Source organism: Montipora capricornis, chromosome 10, assembly GCF_036669925.1.
Source record: "Montipora capricornis isolate CH-2021 chromosome 10, ASM3666992v2, whole genome shotgun sequence".
Lineage (NCBI taxonomy): Eukaryota > Metazoa > Cnidaria > Anthozoa > Scleractinia > Acroporidae > Montipora > Montipora capricornis.
Window position 1 is genome coordinate 40,461,264 of NC_090892.1, and position 12,448 is coordinate 40,473,711.

General features: G+C 37.2%; 1 long non-coding RNA gene across 1 annotated transcript in view; it reads left to right on the forward strand.

The window, feature by feature from the left end:
• The window catches only part of LOC138022004 (uncharacterized), a 254,279-nt gene extending 243,845 nt beyond the window's left edge, over positions 1 to 10,434 (forward strand). Inside the window, exon 3 of the long non-coding RNA XR_011126498.1 lies at positions 10,276 to 10,434. This is a non-coding gene — a long non-coding RNA (uncharacterized lncRNA). The remainder of the gene's footprint in view (positions 1 to 10,275) is intronic.
• The last annotated feature ends 2,014 nt before the right edge of the window (positions 10,435 to 12,448 follow it).

A 12,448-nucleotide genomic window follows, 5' to 3' on the forward strand; every position in this document is an offset into this window, starting at 1 on the left:
AACGTTTTCACAGTTCTCAAAGAATCCTCCTGTTTATTAACTCATATAAGATCATCAAAATTGATTAATTCCGAATAATACGCGAGAACACTTCGATGTAGACATGAAAAACCTTTACGCTGTTGTGTAACTAGGATTAAGTAAACCCTTAACGGGTAAATGCTGGGAATCAAGCCGGAATAAACTTTAAGGCTAAATTGGGATTATCTGCATTGTTCTCATGCTTAATTGGAACTGTGTAATATTGCTTGAGATACTTGAAAGATAACATTCATTGAAGTAACTTATTGTGCTACGTAAACATGGCTTTCCAGAAGATTCAATGTACAATGCTTATGGTGCTTTTATTTCTAGAGCAATTTCTAATGATAACATAAGTCAACTCCCAGATAAGGTTTTCTCAGGGCTTACAAGTTTACAATCGCTGTAAGTATAATGCTGCAAATAACTTATTAAACCAGGTAGGACCAGCCATTGCAGCAACAATAACAAACTCTCAGACATTCTTTCTTAAATATCCGCAAAAGCACGATCATACCCTCCTTTTAAAAATGGGTGGAATAATATTTTCCAACGTTTGCCGTCTCAAGTTTTAATGCAGAATATAAAAGAGGCTTACCAAAGTGGGTTTGAATAGGGAGGTGTTGAGCTGGCTATCCCTGAGCACCCCTACTCGTAATTAAAAAGTAAACTTATTACATTTTTTTAATAAAAATATATGGATACCAAGCAGTGCTTTGGAGACTATGCTTTGCGAAAGATTAAGTGTACATTCCTTATTATGCTTTTGTTTCGTTGTAGGTATATTTCTGATAATAACATAAGTCAACTCCCAGAAAAAGTTTTCTCAGGCCTCACAAGTCTACAATGGTTGTAAGTATAACGATTTCAATAAAAGTTTTAAAATATCACTTACCTTTGTGCCGGTTTGCTTCACAAAGATTTTCTTGACTTTGTTAATAAGTGACTCGCACAAATGTTTTAAAGGAAATCTCAACAGTAATTGAAAAGCCTTCAAGACGTCTACAATTAAATTGCATTTAAACTTTTTAATTATTGTTCGAAAATTGACACTAAATGTTATTTAATTCCATTCCCACTTATTTAAAATAAAAGGTCCCTTTTAGTAGAGTTCGCACTACAGAGTCAGAGCCGATCTAAAAAAGAAAACAGCATTCCAGCCGAGGACAGGCCGAGATGCTTCCGCCCCAGTCTACTACCGCAACAACAGGATACCCAAGTAACCATCACCAAACCATCAACTGTGCACCTGGATCACCACATATTTTTCAAAGGGAGTTACCCACATTCGATACATTGAAATTCAGTCCTAAACAAATGGCATCATCACGAAGCTTTGGGGAATAAACTCATACAAATCCTTATATTTATTCCCCGGGCCCTCAAAATTATGCCTTTTGTTTAGGACTAAATTTTATTATATCGAAAGTGGGTTATTGGAGGAAGGCACGCCTGTTAAATAATCCCAGGGTCCCAATTACTGTACCATTTGTTAGACCAGGTAGGACCAGCCATTGCAGCAAAAACAACAAACTCTCTCAGACATCCATTCTAAAGTATGCGCAATACAGGGTCATACCTTCCTCTTAAAAATTAGCAGAATACTCTTTCCAATTTTTGCCGTCTCAACTTTTAAGGAAAAATATATATAAAACAAGTTTACCAATGTGGGTTTGAATAGGGAGGTGGGAAGTTGGCTATTGCCCTCCTTAACACACCTACTCGTAATTAAAAACTGAAGCTTTTATTTCATTTTAGGTATGTTTGTAATGATAGCATAAGTCAACTCCCATAAAAAGTTTCCTCGCTTTACAAATATTTGCTTGACTTTGCTAATAAGTGACTCGCATAGCTGTTTTAAATAAAATCTTAATAGAGACGTAAGGAGCTGCCGCTTGCTCCCCAAAACATCCCTACTCGTCATTAACAAGTAAACTTATTACATTTTGTTCATAAAAATATATGGATGCCAAGCAGTGCTTTGTAAACTATGCTTTGCGGAAGATTACATCTACATTGCTCTTTATGCTTTTATTTCTAGGTCGATTTATAACAATAACATAAGTCAACTCCCAGAAAAGGTTTTCTCAGGGCTCACAAGTCTACGTGACCTGTAAGTATATTTCTTCAAAATAAAAGTTTTAAAATATCACTTAGCTTTGTGCCTGTTGCTTCAGAACGATTTTCTTGATTTTACTGGTAAGTGACTCACACACATGTTCTAAATGAAATCTCACCAGTATTTGACAACCCTTCAAGACGTCTACAATTAAATTGCATTTAAAATGTATTCTTCTAAAATTGACACTAAATATTATTTAATTCCATTCCCACTTATTTAAAATAATGGGCCCCTTTAAGTAGAGTTAACACTACAGAGTCAAAGCGAATTTAAAGAAAAACAGCATTCCAGACAAAGACAGGCCGACATGCTCCCTTCCCAAGCTAACGCCGCAACAACAGGATACCTACGTAACCATCACCAAACCATCAACTGTGCACCTGGATCACCACATATTTTCCAAAGGGGAGGGCACGCCTGTTAGATCATTCCAGGGTCCCAATTACTAGATCACTTATTAGACCAGGTAGGAGCAGCCATTGCAGCAACAACAGCAAACTCTCAGACATCCATTCTGAAGTATCCGCAAAAGCAGGATCATACCTTGCTTTTAAAATTGGGTGGAATAATCCTTTCCAGCCTTTGCCGTCTTAAGTTTTAAGACAGAATATTAAATAAGCTTACCAAAGTGGGTTTAAGTAGGGACGTGGGGAGCTGGCTATTGCTTCACTTTATACCCCTACTCGTAATTAAAAAGTAAACTTATTACTTTTTTTAAAATGCTAATATATATGGATACCAAGCAGTGCTTCGTAGACTATGCTTTGCGAAAGATTATATATATGTACATTACTTATTAAGCTTTTATTTCATTGTAGGGATATTTCTAATAATGACATAAGTCAACTCCCAGAAATAGTTTTCTCAGGCCTCACAAGTCTACAATGGCTGTAAGTATAACGATTTAAATAAAGGTTTTAAAATATCACTTAGCCTTGTGCCGGTTTGCTTCACAAAGTATTTCTTGACTTGATAAGTGACTCGCACAAATCTTTTACAGGAAATCTCACCAGTAATGGAGAAGGCTTCAGAACGTCTACAATTAAATTGTATTTAAACATTATTCTTTTAAAATTGACACTAAATGTTATTTAATTCCATTCCCACTTATTTAAAATAAGGGGCCCCTTTTAGTAGAGTTCGCACTACAGAGTCAAAGCCGATCTAAAAAAGAAAACAGCACTGATTCCAGACGAAGACAGGCGGAGATGCTCCCGCCCCAGGCTAACGCCGCAACAACAGGATACCCACGTAACAATCACCAAACCAACAACTTGTACATGTGCACCTAGATTACCATATATTTTCTAAAGGGGATAGCCCACTTTCGATATATTGAAATTCAGTCCTAAACAAAAAGCATCATCACGAAGCTCTGGGGAATAAACTCATACAAATCCTTATATTTATTCCCCAGGCCCTCGAAATTATGCCTTTTGTTTAGGACTGAATTTTAATATATCGAAAGTGGGCTATTGGAGGAGGGCACGCCTGTTAAATAATCCCAGGGTCCCAATTACTGTACCACTTGTTAGACCAGGTAGGACCAGCCATTGCAGCAAAAACAACAAACTCTCTCAGACATCCATTCTAAAGTATGCGCAATACAGGGTCATACCTTCCTCTTAAAAATGGGCGGAATACTCTTTTCCAATTTTTGCCGTCTGAACTTTTAGGGAAAAATATAAAACAAAGTTACTAAATGTGGGTTTGAATAGGGAGGTGGGAAGTTGGCTATTGCCCTCCTTAACACACCTACTCGTAATTAAAAACTGAAGCTTTTATTTCATTTTAGGTATGTTTGTAATGATAGCATAAGTCAACTCCCATAAAAAGTTTCCTCGCTTTACAAATATTTGCTTGACTTTGCTAATAAGTGACTCGCATAGCTGTTTTAAATAAAATCTCAATAGAGACGTAAGGAGCTTCCGCTTGCTCCCCAAAACATCCCTACTCGTCATTAACAAGTAAACTTATTACATTTTGTTCATAAAAATATATGGATGCCAAGCAGTGCTTTGTAAACTATGCTTTGCTATAGACTACATCTACATTGCTCTTTATGCTTTTATTTCTAGGTCGACTTATAATAATAACATAAGTCAACTCCCGGAAAAGGTTTTCTCAGGGCTCACAAGTCTACGTTATCTGTAAGTATATTTCTTCAAAATAAACGTTTTAAAATATCACTTAGCTTTGTGCCTGGTTGCTTCAGAACGACTTTCTTGATTTTAAACGGTAAGTGACTCCCACAAATGTTCTAAATGAAATCTCACCAGTATTTGAGAACCCTTCAAGACTTCTACAATTAAATTGCATTTAAAGTTTATTCTTCTAAAATTGACACTAAGTGTTATTTAATTCCATTCCCACTTATTTAAAATAAGGGGCCCCTTTTAGTAGAGTTCACACTACAGAGTCAGAGCAGATCTAAAAAAAAAAAAAAAGCAGCATTCCAGACAAAGACAGGCCAAAATGCTCCCGCCCCAGGCTAACGCCGGAACAACAGGATACCCACGTAACCATCACCAAACCATCAACTGTGCACCTGGATCACCACATATTTTCCACTGAAAGGGGATTGGAGGAGGGCACTCCTGTTAGATCACTCCAGGGTCCCAATTACTGTATCACTTATTAGACCAGGTAGGACCAGCCATTGCAGCAACAACAACAAACTCTCAGACATCCATTCTGAATTATCCGCAAATCCAGGATAATACCTTCCTTTTAAAAATGGGTGAAATAATATTTTCCACTCTTTGCCGCCTCAACTGTGAAGGCAGTATATAACACAAGTTCACCAACGTGGGTTTGAATAGGGACGTGGGGAGCTGCCTATTGCTTCACTTTATACCCCTACTCGTAATTAAAAAGTAAAGTTATTGCCTTTTTTAAAATGCTAATATATATGGATACCAAGCAGTGCTTTGTAGACTCTGCTTTGCGAAAGATTATATGTACATTGCTTATTAAGCTTTTATTTCATTGTAGGGATATTTCTAATAATGACATAAGTCAACTCCCAGAAATAGTTTTCTCAGGCCTCACAAGTCTACAATGGCTGTAAGTATAACGATTTAAATAAAGGTTTTAAAATATCACTTAGCTTTGTGCCGGTTTGCTTCACAAAGTATTTCTTGACTTAATAAGTGATTCGCACAAATCTTTTGCAGGAAATCTCACCAGTAATGGAGAAGGCTTCAGAACGTCTACAATTAAATTGTATTTAAACTTTATTCTTTTAAAATTGACACTAAATGTTATTTAATTCCATTCCCATTTATTTAAAATAAGGGGCCCCTTTTAGTAGAGTTCGCACTACAAAGTCAGAGCCGATCTAAAAAAGAAAACAGCATTCCAGACGAAGACAGGCCGAGATGCTTCCGCCCCAGGCTAATGCCGTAACAACCGGATACCCACGTAACCATCACCAAACCATCAACTGTGCACCTGGATCACCACATATTTTTCAAAGGGAGTTACCCACATTCGATACATTGAAATTCAGTCCTAAACAAATGGCATCATCACGAAGCTTTGGGGAATAAACTCATACAAATCCTTATATTTATTCCCCGGGCCCTCAAAATTATGCCTTTTGTTTAGGACTGAATTTTAATATATCGAAAGTGGGCTATTGGAGGAGGGCACGCCTGTTAAATAATCCCAGGGTCCCAATTACTGTACCACTTGTTAGACCAGGTAGGACCAGCCATTGCAGCAAAAACAACAAACTCTCTCAGACATCCATTCTAAAGTATGCGCAATACAGGGTCATACCTTCCTCTTAAAAATGGGCGGAATACTCTTTTCCAATTTTTGCCGTCTCAACTTTTAGGGAAAAATATAAAACAAGGTTACCAAAGTGGGTTTGAATAGGGACGTGGGAAGTTGGCTATTGCCCTCCTCAACACACCTACTCGTAATTAAAAACCTAAGCTTTTATTTCATTTTAGGTATGTTTGTAGTAATAGCATAAGTCAACTCCCATAAAAAGTTTCCTCGCTTTACAAATATTTGCTTGAGGCTTTGCTAATAAGTGACTCGCATAATTGTTTTAAATAAAATCTCAATAGGGACGTAAGGAGCTGCCGCTTGCTCCCCCAAGCACCCCTACTTGTGATTAAGAAGTAAACTTATTACATTTTGTTCATAAAAATATATGGATGCCAAGCAGTGCTTTGTAAACTATGCTTTGCGGAAGATTACATCTACATTGCTCTTTATGCTTTTATTTCTATGTCGATTTCTAATAATAACATAAGTCAACTCCCAGAAAAGGTTTTCTCAGGGCTCACAAGTCTACACGGACTGTAAGTATATTTCCCCAAAATAAAAGTTTTAAGGACGTTCGCGCTAATTGTTTGTGCGCAACGTAACTGCGCAGGTAATGCGACTGTAATATGTGACGCATTACTTCGAGCATTAGTGAAGTTGAGGTTTGAAAACCTTTGCAGAAACCGTGTACGATAAGTCTTGCACAGCGTTGGATAAGAGAAGATCGTGATCAGTCAAAATTGATTAAAAATATTTAGGAAAGTCAAGTAGACTACTGCACGACTGATGTTTGCGTTGTTTTTATCAGTCGTGCACTAGTCTACTTGACTTTCATAAATATTGTTAAAGGATTAGTTAAAATAACATGGCGACAAAAACGCCGGGGAAAAAATTCCAGTCCGGCAAAAGAATGGCACATTGATTTCCGAATCATCATGAAACGTTAAAGAGAAGTGAGCACCAGGATGGAAAAAGCTCTTTAAAAGGTAGCTGCTGATCAAGTAGTGCCTGAAAGTTTGGAAAACTCGAGGACGAACCGTTGCGTAAATTTAATGGGGCTGTTTTTTTTTTTAATGTTTTTATTACCCTACGAACTTAAGTTCAAAATGAATGTATATTTTTGAAGTTCTTATCCTTTACTTTCGAGAAAATAGAGCAGTATTTTCGTCCTCGTCGGCTTGAATAGTGCGGACCTGCGTGGAAAAACCAGCGATTAAATTTCACAAAAAACCACACTCCAGAAGACGAGCATGACGGCAATGGAGAAATATTATACAAAACACTAACCAAATGAAGATGACAACTGCTTAAAACTTCGTTGCTGTGCTCGAGAAAGCTTTGTTTTGGGGTAAAAACCTTTCATCCCTTCAACGATCGATCCTCTCTTGGGTTCCAGTCCTTCCCCGACAGGTCACGCAAAAACGTGACAAACAAAGTTTTCCAAGATCTTCGTAAAATCACATCGATTTTACTCCCTTGGATCATCGGTGACCCCTATTTTTTTAATCATGAATCACTTACTCTACTTACTATCTACAAAATATGATAAAATGAAAAAAATCTCACCGTAAGAAGTTATCTTTTTTTTAAATTTTCTTTCCTCGTGCCATCGAATTCCGGTAGTGGTTGCAACGGATAGAGGTTACAAAAACGCTCGTCCAGGATGAACTCTACTGTTTACGACATCCCTAGTGGCATGAGATTATCTTAAAATCCCACCCCTAAAAACCTATGCATGGAAACCTTCACTCTAGCAGTTTATTTTTAGGATTTTCGATGGATGAGCAGATGAGGCTATCTTTCGTTATTATAACAGATTTATCGAAATTAAGGCATTTTTCCACTGCCATTTTCTCCGAAACAAAGTCGGTGACCCCCAATTTTTTTTATATTTTTGGAGTAAGTACTTCATGACCTAACTCTAGTCGAGAAATAAAAAAAAATCTCACCGTAGGAAGATTTTGGCGCGAACGTCCTTAAAATATCACTTAGCTTTGTGCCTGGTTGCTTCAGAACGATTTTCTTGATTTTACTGGTAAGTGACTCACACAAATGTTCTAAATGAAATCTCACCAGTATTTGAGAACCCTTCAAGACGTCTACAAATAAATTGCATTTAAACTTTATTCTTCTAAAATTGACACTAAATGTTATTTAATTCCATTCCCACTTATTTAAAATAAGGGGCCCCTTTTAGTAGAGTTCACACTACAGAGTCAGAGCGGAGCTAAAAAAAAAAAACAGCATTCCAGACAAAGGCAGGCCGTTATGCTCCCTTCCCAAGCTAACGGCGCAACAACAGGATACCTACGTAACCATCACCAAACCATCAACTGTGCACCTGGATCACCACATATTTTCCAAAGGGGAGGGCACGCCTGTTAGATCATTCCAGGGTCCTAATTACTATATCACTTATTAGACCAGGTAGGACCAGCCATTGCAGCAACAACAGCAAACTCTCAGACATCCATTCTGAAGTATCCGCAAAAGCAGGATCATACCTTGCTTTTAAAATTGGGTGGAATAATCCTTTCCAGCCTTTGCCGTCTTAAGTTTTAAGACAGAATATTAAATAAGCTTACCAAAGTGGGTTTAAGTAGGGACGTGGGGAGCTGGCTATTGCTCCTCTTAACACCCTTACTCGTAATTAAAAAGTAAACTTATTACTTTTTTTAAAATGCTAATATATATGGATACCAAGCAGTGCTTCGTAGACTATGCTTTGCGAAAGATTATATATATGTACATTACTTATTAAGCTTTTATTTCATTGTAGGGATATTTCTAATAATGACATAAGTCAACTCCCAGAAAACGTTTTCTCAGCCCCCACAAGTCTACAAGTGCTGTAAGTATAAAGGTTTAAATAAACGTTTTAAAATATCACTTAGCTTTGTGCCGGTTTGCTTCACAAAGTATTTCTTGACTTAATAAGTGGCTCGCACAAATGTTTTAAAGGAAATCTCACCAGTAATGGAAAAGGCTTTAGAACGTCTACAATTAAATTGTATTTAAACTTTATTCTTTTAAAATTGACATTAAATGTTATTTAATTCCATTCCCACTTATTTAAAATAAGGAGCCCCTTTTAGTGGAGTTCGCACTACAGAGTCAGAGCCGATCTAAAAAAGAAAACAGCATTCCAGACGAAGACAGGCCGAGATGCTCCCGCCCCAGGCTAACGCCGGAACAACAGGATACCCACGTAACCATCACCAAACCATCAACTGTGCACCTGGATCACCACATATTTTCCAAAGGGAATTGCCCACTTTCGATATATTGAAATTCAGTCCTAAACAAAAGGCATCATCACGAAGCTCTGGGGAATAAACTCATACAAATCCTTATATTTATTCCCCAGATCCTCGAATTGATGCCTTTTGTTTAGGACTGAATTTTAATATATCGAGAGTGGGCTATTGGAGGAGGGCACGCCTGTTAAATAACCCCAGTGTCCCAATTATTGTACTACTTGTTAGATCAGGTAGGACCAGCCATTGCAGCAAAAACAACAAACTCTCTCAGACATCGATTCTAAAGTATGCGCAATACAGGGTCATACCTTCCTCTTAAAAATGGGCGGAATATTCTTTTCCAATTTTTGCCGTCTCAACTTTTAGGGAAAAATATATATAAAACAAGGTTACTAAAGTGGGTTTGAATAGGGACGTGGGAAGTTGGCTATTGCCCTCCTCAACACACCTACTCGTAATTAAAAACTTAAGCTTTTATTTCATTTTAGGTATGTTTGTAATGATAGCATAAGTCAACTCCCATAAAAAGTTTCCTCGCTTTACAAATATTTGCTTGACTTTGCTAATAAGTGACTCGCATAGCTGTTTTAAATAAAATCTCAATAGAGACGTAAGGAGCTGCCGCTTGCTCCCCAAAACATCCCTACTCGTCATTAACAAGTAAACTTATTACATTTTGTTCATAAAAATATATGGATGCCAAGCAGTGCTTTGTAAACTATGCTTTGCGGAAGATTACATCTACATTGCTCTTTATGCTTTTATTTCTAGGTCGATTTCTAATAATAACATAAGTCAACTCCCAGAAAAGGTTTTCTCAGGGCTCACAAGTCTACACGGACTGTAAGTATATTTCCCCAAAATAAAAGTTTTAAAATATCACTTAGCTTTGTGCCTGGTTGCTTTAGAACGATTTTCTTGATTTTACTGGTAAGTGACTCGCACAAATGTTCTAAATGAAATCTCACCAGTATTTGAGAACCCTTCAAGACGTCTACAATTAAATTGCATTTAAAATTTATTCTTCTAAAATTGACACTAAGTGTTATTTAATTCCATTCCCACTTATTTAAAATAAGGGGCCCCTTTTAGTAGAGTTCACACTACAGAGTCAGAGCCGATCTAAAAAAGAAAACAGCATTCCAGACAAAGACAGGCCGAGATTCTCCCTTCCCAAGCTAACGCCGTAACAACAGGATACCCACGTAACCATCACCAAACCATCAACTGTGCACCTGGATCACCAGATATTTTCCATTGAAAGGGGGTTGGAGGAGGGCACGCTTGTTAGATCACCCCAGGGTCCCAATTACTGTATCACTTATTAGACCAGGTAGGACCAGCCATTGCAGCAACAACAACAAACTCTCAGACACCATTCTGAAATATCCGCAAAAGCAGGATAATACCTTCCTTTTAAAACTGGGTGAAATAATCTTTTCCAGCCTTTGCCGTCTTAACTTTTAAGACAGAATATAAAAGAAGCTTACCAAACTGGGTTTGAATAGGGATGTGGGGTGCTGGCTATTGCTCCTCTTAACACCCTTACTCGTAATTAAAAAGTAAACTTATTACTTTTTTTAAAATGCTAATATATATGGATACCAAGCAGTGCTTTTTAGACTCTGCTTTGCCAAAGATTATATGTACATTGCTTATTAAGCTTTTATTTCATTGTAGGGATATTTCTAATAATGACATAAGTCAACTCCCAGAAAAAGTTTTCTCAGGCCTCACAAGTCTACAATGGTTGTAAGTATAACGATTTAAATAAAAGTTTTAAAATATCACTTAGCTTTGTGCCGGTTTGCTTCACAAAGTATTTCTTGACTTAATAAGTGACTGGCACAAATGTTTTAAAGGAAATCTCACCAGTAATTGAGAAACCTCGAGGACGTCTACAATTAAATTGCATTTAAACTTTATTCTTCTAAAATTGACACTAAATGTTATTTAATTCCATTCCCACTTATTTCAAATAAGGGGCCCCTTTTTAGTAGAGTTCACACTACAGAGTCAAAGCCGATGTAAAAAAGAAAACAGCATTCCAGATAAAGACAAGCCGAGATGCTCCCGCCCCAGTCTAATGCCGTAACAACAGGATACCCACGTAACCATGACCAAACCATCAACTGGGCCCTTGGATCAACACATATTTTCCAAAGGGAATTGCCCACTTTCGATATATTGAAATTCAGTCCTAAACAAAAGGCATCATCACGAAGCTCTGGGGAATAAACTCATACAAATCCTTATATTTATTCCCCAGACCCTCGAAATGATGCCTTTTGTTTAGGACTGAATTTTAATATATCGAAAGTGGGCTATTGGAGGAGGGCACGCCTGTTAAATAATCCCAGGGTCCCAATTACTGTACAACTTGATAGACCAGGTAGGACCAGCCATTGCAGCAAAAACAACAAACTCTTTTAGACATCCATTCTAAATTTTGCGCATTACAGGGTAATACATTCCTCTTATAAATGGGCGGAATTCTCTTTTCAATTTTTTCCCGTCTCAACTGTTAGGGAAAAATATAATACAAGTTTTCCAATGTGGGTTTGAATAGGGTGGTGGGACGTTGGCTATTGCCCTGCTTAACACACCTACTCGTAATTAAAAACTGAAGCTTTTATTTCATTTTAGGTATGTTTGTAATGATAGCATAAGTCAACTCCCATAAAAAGTTTCCTCGCTTTACAAATATTTGCTTGACTTTGCTAATAAGTGACTCGCATAGCTGTTTTAAATAAAATCTCAATAGAGACGTAAGGAGCTGCCGCTTGCTCCCCAAAACATCCCTACTCGTCATTAACAAGTAAACTTATTACATTTTGTTCATAAAAATATATGGATGCCAAGCAGTGCTTTGTAAACTATGCTTTGCGGAAGATTACATCTACATTGCTCTTTATGCTTTTATTTCTAGGTCGATTTATAATAATAACATAAGTCAACTCCCAGAAAAGGTTTTCTCAGGGCTCACAAGTCTACACGGACTGTAAGTATATTTCCCCAAAATAAAAGTTTTAAAATATCACTTAGCTTTGTGCCTGGTTGCTTCAGAACGACTTTCTTGATTTTACTGGTAAGTGACTCACACAAATGTTCTAAATGAAATCTCACCAGTATTTGAGAACCGTTCAAGACGTCTACAATTAAATTGCAGTTAAACTTTATTCTTCTAAAATTGACACTAAATGATATTTAATTGCATTCCCACTTATTTAAAATAAGGGCCCCCTTTTAGTAGAGTTGGCACTAC